Source organism: Ochotona curzoniae, unplaced genomic scaffold, assembly GCF_017591425.1.
Source record: "Ochotona curzoniae isolate NIBS_2020 unplaced genomic scaffold, NIBS_Ocur_1.0 contig_4064, whole genome shotgun sequence".
NCBI classification, from domain to species: domain Eukaryota; kingdom Metazoa; phylum Chordata; class Mammalia; order Lagomorpha; family Ochotonidae; genus Ochotona; species Ochotona curzoniae.
This window is the reverse complement of record NW_024466107.1, coordinates 8778741-8790945: the sequence shown is the minus strand read 5'-3', so window position 1 is coordinate 8790945 and position 12205 is coordinate 8778741.

The following is a 12205-nucleotide window of genomic DNA, read 5'->3' as shown; positions in this document are numbered from 1 at the left end:
GTAAGGGTGCATAAAGTCCACTCAGCCTTCCAGCTGACCTTCCCGCTTCTTGGCCTTTCACCATCCACAAGTAAGAACAGCCAAGGCTTGCAAGCAGAACAATCGCACATCAGGCTCGCTTCTCTGTCCCTTCTCCTGTGTGGGACCAGGCTTTTGCAATCACAGCTGCTGACAAACCCCCTCACTTCAACTGTCACCAGCTCAGGCCTACAGGGCTGCCCGGAGCTCCTCCTCTGCCTCAGTTGGCCACCCTCGGCCGAGGGGCTTAACTTCCGCCTGCAGTGCCGAGGGCCGTCAGGCAGCCTTCAGGATGTCGCACTGTCTTCCTGCAATCCCTTGCTCTCCAGCATCTTGACCCTGGCTGTCTCCCTGGCTCTCTGAAAACTTCACACGTGTCGCTTTCTATGAACACTCCACTCACTATCTGGAAACAGAATTCCTCGTTTCTCCTTTCATTTCATGACTCTATGCCCCTTCACCTTAGAGATACATCATTTGTGGTTTTAGTCAACCAGCTCTCTAGATCTGGCCTGTTTTGCACAGCTAAGGCCAGAGTGAACAGTCCTCTGTGTATGGCTACACACACGTCACTCACTGTTGACATGCACTCCTACAAGTGGGATAGCTCGCCAGATCGGAGGGTTAATGCATACGGAATTTTGCCAGGTACTGCCAATTTCTCTTCATGGAAACTATTACATTGCGCCTTCAGCTGCTGTGTAATAAATGCCATTTCCCAGAGTCTGACCGAAAATTTCCATTGTCAAACTTTAGGAATCTGGTCGGTCCAAAAGTACAAAAGAATGTCTCATAGTCTTGGCCTGTATCTCTCTTTTTATAAATTCTCTGTGCATCCCCTTGCCTTCTGTGGGAGAAAGGGAAGGGGCCTTTATTTCCAATCTTTTTAAGTTTTTTTTTTTTTTCCTTATTTATTTGGAAGGCAGATTTTACAGAGAAAAGGAGAGAAAGAGAGATCTTCCATCCACTGGTTCACTCCCCACATGGTCACAATGACCAAAGCGGAACTGATCCAAAGCCAGGAGCCAGGAGCTTCTTCCAGGTCTTCCACGTGACTGCAAAGGGCAACCTCTGCTCTGAGGAAGCTGGAAGGGAAGTGGAGCAACTGAGATCCGAACCAGCATCCACATGGGATTGCGGAGCCATCATGCCAGCACCGATTTCCAATTTTTAATAAGCCCTACATACATTAGCATGTTAATTCCTTGCAATGCAAGTTGCAAAACATTTCCCAGCTTGTGATTATCTTACGACTTTACTCATTTTGGGTTTTTTTTTAAATATTGTCAAACTTACTCGTCTTGCTTTATCAAATCTAAATCTTTTAAAATCGTAGCAAAAAGTTGCCATTCAGGTTATAAACATAAGATGCATCTGTTTTCTCCCAGTATTTGTACATATTTGGGCAATATTTTTACTTTTGCTTTGGAACTCTAATACATTTGCAGTTTATCATGGACTACATTATTGGAAAAATATTCCGTTTTCTCTTTTGCTTTACAGCTAACGCCGCAGCCCTGCCACTGCCGCCCAGCGCTCACTTCACTGCTTCGGGGTTCCTGTTGTGGTACCCCAGCATTTCCTCCACTCATGCAGGGCCCTGACACCCAAGGTCCTTACTGCTTCAGTCCAGAACAGGGCCAGTGTCTCATCAATCAATCCTGGTTTTCCTGGGCATTCTCAATTACACGCTCACCCATATGAACTTTTCAATTAAAATGTCTAGTTCTAGGAAAAAAAAACAAACTTTGAAAGCAATTTTGATGGAGTCTGCATTAAATTTATAATTAGCATATTCATAACATTTTCTTACCTGAAAATAGTATCATTTTTCATTTGCTCAAAATTATTTTTAAGTTTTTCTGGAGTGTTTTCTACTATCTTCATGTATTTCTCATTGGGATTTTATCTGTGTATCTAAATCTAATACTTAAAATATTACAAATGCATTTGAAGTAGTCTATTCAAAGTATTGCAGTTTATGTATTTGCATATTAATGAAGGCTGCTGATTGCTGTATGTTAATTTTATCAGCTGTTACTTCATTATCATGGTTGATAGTATTTTTCCATTGATTCTTTCATGGTTTTCAAATCTACACCTGTATTTTCTACAAATATAGCTTACTTCTTCCTTTTTACTCTTTTAGTATTGATTTGTTCATGGAGCAGAGAGGAGAGGGGAGAGAGAGAGAGAAAGAGAGAGAGAGAAAGATTTCACCACTGACTCCCTCCCTAAATGTCCACAACAGCCCCAGATGGAGCCAGAGTCTAGAGCTCCAACCAGGTCTCCCACGTGGGTGGCCGGGGCCCACCTGCTGGCGTCCGCACCAGTTGGCTCCCACAAGACGCATCAGCAAGAAGCTGGACGTGAAGGCTGGACCAGGACTTGAATTCAGGCTCTCGGCTATGGGATGCTACATCCCAATGCACATCTTCACCACCAGACCAAAGCCTGCTCCCTCCCCGACTCTGACTAGCTCCAATGCAATGCTGAACATTGCACCGAGTGGGCGTCCTCACCACGGCGTTTGACATTGGAATGTTGAATAAGACGCTGGCTCTTTGGACTGTTATCACACACACACACACTTCACTAGGTGAAAGAAGCACCACCATGTTATTCTTTCAGTTGGAGCCAGATAAGCATTTGTGGCTTTTTTTTGTGGTTTTTTTTTTTTTTTTTGAAGTGCTGCTTGAGGGCAAGGACAACATACCTTGCTTACACAAGAGAGAAATCTTGCAGCGTACATAAAAGTCCTGGGCACTATTTGCAGTCCACACTGATGCTCTTGTAGCGTTAGCGTGTCAGAATTCCTGGCCTACTGAATCACCGGAGGAGAGGCTATGGCACTCAGTTCCAGTGCACGCTTACGTCAATGGGCCACACCCGAGAGTGCCAATCCCAAGGGGGCTGGGCAGCCTGACAGCGTTGGTAGATCCTGGTCCATAACCAATGTCAATCTCTTGGACACTGGTTCTATTTCCTCACAGCCCCACTTCCCATCCAGCTCCCTGCCTGTGGCCTGGGAAGGCAGTCAAGGACGGCCCAAGGGCTTGGGACCCTGCACCAGCTCCAGGCTTCAGGTCAGCGCAGCTCTGGCCGTTGCAGTCGCTTGCAGGGTGAATCAGCAGACAATCTGTCTCTCCTCTTCTCTGTATGTCTAACTTTCTAATGAAAATAAATATCAGCAAATAAGTACATAAATAGAAACAGAAGTTTTTAGGGTTAGAGTTGTGTTCTGGCAAGTAAAGCTGTTTCCTGGAATGCCAGCATCTCCATGAGCATGGGTTCGAGTCGCTGTTGCTCCACTTTGCATCTAGTTCCCTGCTAATGAGCCTGAGGAAGCAGCAGATGATGGGCCAAGTGCGTGGGCCCCTGTGCCCACGTGGGAGACCCAGATGAAGGTCCTGGCTCCTGGCTTTGCTCTGACTCAGCCCTGGCTAGCGCAGCCACATGGGAGGTGAACCAGCAGATGGAAGAGCTTTCCATCTTTCCCATTTTTTCCTCTCTCTCTGTAACTTTGTCTTTCAAATATAAAACAAGGGCCCAGCAGTGTGGCCTAGTGGCTAAGGTCCTCACCTTGAATGCGCTGGGGTCCCATATGGGCACTGGTTCTAATCCCGGCAGTTCCACTTCCCATCCAGCTTCCTGCTTGTGGCCTGGTAAAGCAGTCGAGGAGGCCCAATGCTTTGGAACCCTGCACCTGTATGGGAGACTGGGAAGGAAGGTCCTGGCTCCTGGCTTGGGATCAGTGCAACACCGGCCGTTGCACTCACTTGGGGAGTGAACCATCGGACGGAAGATCTTCCTCTCTGTCTCTCTTCCTCTCTGTAGATCTGACTTTGTAATAAAAATAAATAAATCTTTTTAAAAAATCAAATATAAAACAAAACAAAAAATAGAAACACACAAATAAAAACCAAACCACATTTCTTTACAAACAGCTAACAGTATCACGTTTATATGCGAAGAAATAACAATATTTGCTTTCATAAGTGTCTTTTGGAGTGGCATAATTTTATAGTCAAATCTTGCCTTTTGCCCAACAGACGTGTCACCTAGACTCCTCTTTGGCTTATCTTCTGACTCAGAAACATGTTATTCTTTAAGAAATAAACATAGCTCTCTCCTTAGAAAATGTGAAGCCATTTTCTAAATTGGTTTGCTACACGATTGTTCGCCTTAAAAAACAAGAGCATTAGAAAAAAAGGAAAACAAAGAAAGGGAGGGAAGTAAGGAGAAGTGGGGGAGGTACGGAAAAGAGGAAGGAAGGATACAACGCAGCAAGAGCAAGCCAAAGGCCGTTCTAACAAACGCGACCGTGGCTCTGAGCAGACTCTATATTTTCCTGGAACTTTAGCCTTTGATTTCTCAACCTCATTTCTTGCATGCACACTAAGTTCTCTCAAAAGCATGCCTCAACGGTTTAATGACTCCACTTAAGAATTTGACCCAAGGACTTTTGTTCCAGTTTAAAATACAGCCACTTCAAAGCTGCCGAGTCCCTCGGGCAGGTGGTTGGGTAATATCACTGGAACGGGATCTGACATTGAATGGGAACTGCCCGTGTCGACACAGCCCCTGGGGCGAGGAGGCAGACAGGGACTCGGTGTATGCAGGGCCCCGAGGTGCTGCACATTAGGTTTACCAGTGTTCACAGTATATGCCTGTAATTGGCAACCTCTTGGGCCAATGTCATAGAATACAGAACGCACAGCAGCCATCACTTCTACCGCAAACTCGCAGAAGAGCAGCCGGAAGTCATGCACTTCTGTGATGGGGCAGTATTCGTAAGGCAGCTTAGACACAAACCAAAACAGATAAGAGGAAAAGCCTGGGAGATGACCAGGAGCCAGGAAGACAGAAATCAGATCCCGCATGCTAAGAGCACCTTGCTGCAGCCTGGTGCCCGTTGTCACCAAGGTCACACCGGCTGGGCCATGGAGCCACGTGCTGTAAGAGCCCTCATGGACAGGGCGTTCAGGAGACAGAGAAATTGGAACCAAGCTGGAAGGAATCTGGAAGGAATCACTTAACTTGGTCTATGGAAGGAGGTCTAGAAAATTCTGCCCCTAGATTCAGAAAAGAGGCAAGAAGTTTGGTCAACATCGCAGGGACTAGGTTGGCGGAGGGTGGAGGAGGGAAACATCTCTTGATTAAAATTAAAAGGTCAGGGATCTGCCTTATGTACATCATATAAAAAATAAACCCAAAATGGATGAAAGATAACTATGAAGTTTAAAAGTCTCCACTAAAATACAGGCAACTATTGGCAAAAGAATAAACTCTAACAACTGAGTTAAAGACTTTAATTGGCTGCTTTTTTTTCCAACTCTAGAATCAGGCATTCATTGTCTGAACGATATCAAGTGTTTGGGGCTGACATTGTGGGGTATCAGGTAAAGCTGCTGCCTGCAATGCCAGCATGCCATACGGGCGCTGGTTCAAGTCCCAGCTGTTCTACTTCTGCTCCAGAAAGATGGTCTAAGAATGCACTCCTGCACGCATGAAGAAAATCCAGAGCCTCCTGGCTCCCATCTTCACCCAGGCCCAGCCCCAGCCACTGCAGCCATTGCAAATAAAGAAAGAAATCTTTCCCAAAAAAAGGCTTCTTTCTTTTTTTTTTTTTTTAAGATGCTTTTATTTTTATTGGAAAGTCAGATTTACAGAGAGAGGAGAGACAGAGAGGCAGATCTTCTATCCACTAGTTTGACGCCCCAAATGACAGCAAGGACAGCAGCTCAGGTGATCCGAAGCCAGGAGCCTCCTCTGCGTCTCCCACAAAGGCCCGGGGTCCCAAGGCTTAGGACCAGCCTCCACTGCTTTCCCAGGCCTCACGCAGGGAACTGGATAGGGAATGGTGCAGCAGGGACACAAAGCAGCACCAGAATGGGATGCCCGTTCCCGCAAAGGGAGGATTCGACAATTGAGCCATCACCCCAGGCCCTATGAGAGGGGGCACTCGGGGCTTGTTTTCAGTGAATGTGACCACTAACAAGCATGAATTAACTGCATACCACTCAGTGCGAGATTCGGATTTGGTTTGTGTCTAAGCCAGGGGAAGTGAGACTGAGTCTACTCAGCAGGAATGGTGAGACAGTCAGTGTCAGCCCTTCCCAGCAAGACTCTCTGTCTCGCTAGCACTCAATCCAGCAAACTCAGTGAAAGCCTTTGTTCTCAGGCCATCTGAGCTCCCAGGGAGGTGCTCATGAGACATGCCCATGAGGTCCCTGCTGCTCTCAGCATCACTCCCCAGGCCCACGGAAACCATAGAAAAATTAGTCTGCAGTTTCTAGAGCCAGAGCTTAGGGTTAGACGCCAAGTATCTTCAAGCCATCCCACCCGAGTTGTGCCACTGCCCAGGGCCAGCTGAGCTCAGCTGCTCTCAGTCCTTGGGAGTCCCCTGCACATGCCTCTTCCTGCTCAACCCTTGGCTCCTGCTATGGCGTCACGCAGAGGCATATTCTGCCACGTGACTATGCTGGAAGGGGTGGGAGCCTTGGGAAATGCCACCTGGTGGAAAGCAACCTGAGCAGGGTCACCACGTTGCCCACCACCTCCCAGAAGTGGATTAGATCCCGTGGCACTGGGTGAGTGACCACAAGAGCAGGTTGTTGACAAATGAGGCCACCTCATGTGCGTAGTCACCGCTATACGTTTCACTTTCTCTTCCATCTCTCCACCACATTGTGACACAGCCTGGGAGCCGTCGTCAGATGCTGGCACCACGCTGCTTGGACTTTCCAGCCATCAGAAGGATGAGCCAAATAGACCAATTTTTGGGCCCAGCGTGGTGGCCTAGCAGCTAACGTCCTAGCCTTAAACACAACCGGATCCCACTTGCCTGTCGGTTCTAATCCCGGCAACCCCACTTCCCATCCAGCTCCCTGCTTGTGGCCTGGGAAAGTAGTCAAGGATGGCCCAAAGCCTCGGGATCCTGCACCTGTGTGGGAAACCTGGAGGAAGTTCCTGGCTCGTGGCTTTGGATCAGCACAGCACCGACCACTGCAGTCACCTGGGAAGTGAATCATCGGACGGAAGATCTTCCTCTCCTTCTCTCCTCCTCTCTGCATATCTGACTTGGCGATAAAAATAAACAAATCTTTAAAAAAAAATAGACCAATTTTCTTTATTACCTGGCAACACAACAGGGACCAAGACACAAGTCCTCCATCTGTGTTGGATCACCTCCATCCCAGAAGTCCATACCTGTTGAGTCCCAGCAGAGGGTGGAAGGCAGCACCGGGGTCTATAAGGCTGCGAGCTCTGCTGGAGGAGTGGGGCGGAAACGGACGGCAGCAAACAGCCCAACTGTCTCCATGAGTTACTCTGCCACGCGCTCTCACACAGCTCCAGTTTTCATCTTTGGCTGCATCCAAATATGTTTGTGCTGTTTTAAACTAAATGGCATAAACTGGCTTGAAGGTTTCCCAAAAAAGGAAAAACGCATTTCCCTTCTCTATGCAATAAAGCAACCCCCACCCCGAGTTTGGCATTTATCCTGTCTATGGTCAAGCTTCTTCATTTTTGGGTGGGGGGAAAAACGGATATTGAGAAATGGGTAGCGAGAACAGCAGGTGGATCTCCACTCATGGGCTCTCCCACTCTCCAAGCACCTAGAGCGGCCGATGGCAAGTGGTTGGAGCCAGGAACCAGGAGCTCAATCCACAGTCCCCAGATAGGCGACAGGAACCCAGCTCCTCAACCTATCACCGCTGCCTCTCAGGGTCTGTTTGGCAGGAAGCTGGAATCAGAAGGGAAGCCAGGACCTGAACCCACACACTTTGATGAGGGAACCAGGCATTTCAACCACTAGGTCGAACTGAACCTCAAAGTCTTGACCCGTGTCTCAGCCACGATGGTCCTTCTTCCGCCCTCTCAGAGCTGTGGCATTTGATGAAGGCAGCATAAGGTTGGCTCAAGAGATCCTGGGAAACAAAATTGAAAGATATTCTTGTTGCAAAAAAAAAAAAAAGTTTTGAGGTCTACACATCTGGTTTTCCAAATCCGAGCTTTCTTTGAATCTTGCTGAGGACTCCTTAGATATAGAAAGTGGACTTTACAAGGCGAAGTCTCTACGCGCCAGAAATCCCTTGAATTTCCACAGGAGCTCTGCACTAAGGCAAGATTCCCCTGGCTCCCAACAGTAACCATGTGGGCTCTGAAGCACCATCTTTGCAGCTCTATTCTTCTGAAACGATTCATTTTCTGAAGTCCTACACTGGGAAGTGGAGCGAAAATCCTATTTAGGAGTGAGGGGAGAGAGGAGCGCATTTTTATCTGATTTTTATCTGATTTTTTATCTGATTTTTTATCTCTTCCTAGGGAGGCAGAGGGACTATAAACCTCGCCCACCTTGGCCTTAGAAGGAGTGAAAGGATATCTTTATACGGCCAACACAAATTCGGTTCACACCTGTCATCCTAGCCCAGTGACTAAGCGAGCTGCCTTCCTCCCCTTCACTCTCCAAAATCTTTCAGTTTGATCAACAATTTTGCATGCCCACCCTGGCTGCTTTCTCTGTCATTAAACAGGATGCTATACAATCACCCAACCCCACCCTATCAAAACTCTTTGAAAGGAACACACCTCTCATTTGACCTGAAAGGAAATTGACTTCACCTGTTAACACTTGAAAACTGTCGCCATCTTGTGGTCAAAAGCTGCTGTTTTGCCTGCATGGGACAGGACCCTTTGGCCTTTTTCAGAATAGGTGGAAGAATAAAAGGGACATGGAAAATGCAGAAAGGACCAGAGAGCTGTAAAATGCACATCTCATTAGCATGCCCTCTTGAATTTGTTGATGAAAGAAAATGAGAATCATTTTAGGAGATACTAATGAGGCAGGAATCAGGCCTCTGCTTTTAGATGCTCTGATTTCAACAAAGAGATTAAATATAGGCAGCTGGCAGGTGAAATTGTCTAATGTTTAATTCATTCAGTCTAGCGGCGATGATGGTATTTAATTACAATAAATCCATTAACAGATATTTAATTCGTGTTTGGGATCAGAGCCCTGAAGGAACGCAAGCCTACTGAAGGAGAAGCAAAGGACAGGGTGGGGGCATTCAAGGAAGCTTCCTTAAGAAAGGGACTTGTAAGCGGAAATCAGAAACGTGACTAGACAATCAGGAGCGGAGGGCGACTCTGGGTCAGGGACGGAGGCGTTAGCCACGTTTGAAGAACTGGGTGACTCACAGCTGTCGTTGTAGGGAGACGGGTGATGGGTCAGCGCTGAGAAGGTGGCAAGTGCAACCTGGCAGAGTGTCACAAGGTGCTCAGGCTTTCTTCTAGGATCAATGGGCAATCTCTCACATGTGACGAGCCGAGATGACACACTGCAGTTTGGAAAACATTGTCCTGGTGGCAATGAAAGGCTTGCAGAGACAGCGCTGCTTCCGGAGTCTGACTGAACGTCGTGATGGTAAGAAACGAGCACAATTCTCTCTTTCCCTCTGCAAATCTGCCTCTTAAAAATGTAAATAATTAACTTAAAAGCAGACAGGGAAATAGAGAAGGAAACATAGCCCTGATTGTGGAATGATAATGGTTGAAGACACAGTCCTAAGTGCCCTGTGTATTGACTCATTTCATCCTTGCAAGACTGCTGTGAGATGGATACTAACAGACTCAGAAATGAGGTGCACAGGAGACAAACACCAGAGGCCATCCCTGTGACCCCGACACTGCACTGCCAGCGGACAGAAATAAGAAAACGGAGAAAGTGTGTGGTTCTCAGAGCTGTCCCGGAGGTCAAATCCGCAACCTGACGACGCGCTGACACAGGGCACTAGAGATGCGCCAAGGATGATCACCAAGCTGCCAGCGTTAGGACCCTGGAGGCCCGCTGGCTTGAGAGCCATCCGTTTGGCTCTGCAGATGTTGCCTTGAAGCAGTAATTAAGACGGCCAAGAGCAAATACGGAGAAGGCAGTGGCTCAAGAGACAGGGCAGCCGTGTGGACAATCACTGTAGCACTTAGAAAGCCCTCATGTCATAGTAGGGTGTCCAGGGTCAAGTCCTGGCTCTGCTCAATCCCAGCCACCTGCTAACTCAAACCCCGGGGGGCAGCAAGGTGACACCTCAAGTCCTTGGGACAAACCTCCCAAAGGGGACACCCAGTGAGTCCGTGCCTCCTGGCCTCATCGGTGGATAAGTCCTCTCCCTCCTTTTCTTTTCTCTTCCAAATAAAGAACGTGAGGTTGGCACAATGGCTCAACTGGCTAATCCTCTATCTGCAAGCACTGCAATCCCATATGGGTGCTGGTGAATGTCCCGGCTGCTCCACTTCCCATCCAGCTCCCTGCTTATGTCTTGGGAAAGCAGCAGAGGATGGCCCAAAATCTTGGGACTCTGCACCTGCATGGGGGACCCAGAAGAAACTTGGGCTTGGCTTGGCTCTGGCCACTGAAGCCATTCGGGCAGTGAACCAGCAGATGGAAGATCCTTCTCTGTCTCTCTTTCTTTCCACAAATCAGCCTTTTAAAAAATGCAAACAACTAACTTAAAAGAAGATAGGGAAATAGGGAAAGAAACGCAGCCCCTCATTGTAGAGAGACAGTAAGATTAGGAGACAGTAAAAGGAGATTAGAACTTAGCAGGGGGCAAGGGGATGCTGGCATTTATTTGAAAGATAAGCCTATGTAAATAAGATGACGATGTGATCAGATAGAAATAAAGTCAGCAACTCCAAGAGATGCTTCCAGAAGCAATGAAGAACCACGATGGGTGATGCGTGCTGTGGGGTGATTGCGTGAAGTGGAGAATTGGAAAATGTGTGTGGCATCCCAGAGTAAGCAGTGAGGGAGGTGTGGTGGCAAGGCCTGGAGGGGGAAGGAGCTGGCAGCAGAGAGCAGGGAAGGACAGTCTCCTGAGCATATCCGACTCAAATTTTTGAGAGGCTAGTGTTGTGGCAAAGTGGATTAAGCTGGTGCTTACATTAACATCCCACAGTGGAGCACCAGTTCATGCTACTGGCTGCCCCACTTACCACCCACTTACCACCCAGTCCCTGCCCATGCACGCGGGGACAGGAGACACGTCCTTGGGCTCGTACTGCCCACATGCAGTTGCTGCCTCCTGGCTTTGACTCAGTGCAAACCTGCTGTTGCAGTCACTCAGGCAGTAAACCAATAATAGCTAGCTAGCAAAACTTGTCGAGGGCCTGGCATTGTGGCATAGCAGCTTATGGGCACCAATTTGATTCCTACCTGCTCTCTGATGTGGATCTCTTCTGATCCAGCTCTGCTAACGCAGCTGGGAAAGCAGCAGTAGACAGCCCACACCCCTCTGCTCCTGCACCCATGTGAGACCCAGACGAAGCTCCTGGCCCAGTCCTGGCTACGGCAGCCAACTGGGGAGTGAACCATCTCTCCCTCTCTTTCCTTCTTTGTAACTTTACCTTTTAAATAAAATTTAGTTTTTTTTTTTCTTAAATAGCTGAATGCTTTGGGAAAAACTGATACAGGCAAAAATGCTACACTTCCTGTCCATTTAGGGACAAGAGGCATACATACATATAATAACCTTGCACTAAACAACTACCACACACTGCATGTACGGCAAAATATAGGACAAATGTAGTAATAGATTAGTGCCTAAAGTGCAACTCTGTACTGTGCTTAGTAACTATAGGAAAAATCTGTTATGCAAGATTACATTTGTGCTCCAATTTTAAGAAAACTAAACCATAAATCACAGATGTCTGACTTGTACAAAGAGAGTAACAGGCAATTCCAGAGAACCCACGGTCAGTGACTAAACCATTGGCCTTATCTTGAGATCGGGATGGATGAGAGCGCATTTTTGGTGACTCCTCATTTCAACTGCTTTCTTCATTGATGGAGGACATCTGGACCAAGGTGCCATCAGCAGGCAGCCATCCTGACAAAAGCGGCCCTCCTGATGCCTTTCCCAGTTCCTTGGCTAAATGGGTTTCTACTAGACCCTTGGAGACCTTCACCTGCTGTATGCAGCTACAACAGAATGCCCAAGAAGCGGTAAACAGATTCTCTCAGTCGTGCAGGCCAGAAGTCCACGGCTGAGGCACTGGCAGGTTCCTTCTCTGATGCCAAGATGACACCTGCTTGCTACATCCTCTGGAGACTCGAGAGAAGCCTCTCCTCACTCCCATGAGCCCTCTGTGTATTGGTGATAATCTGCTTGTCCTAGCAGGGCTCTCACAG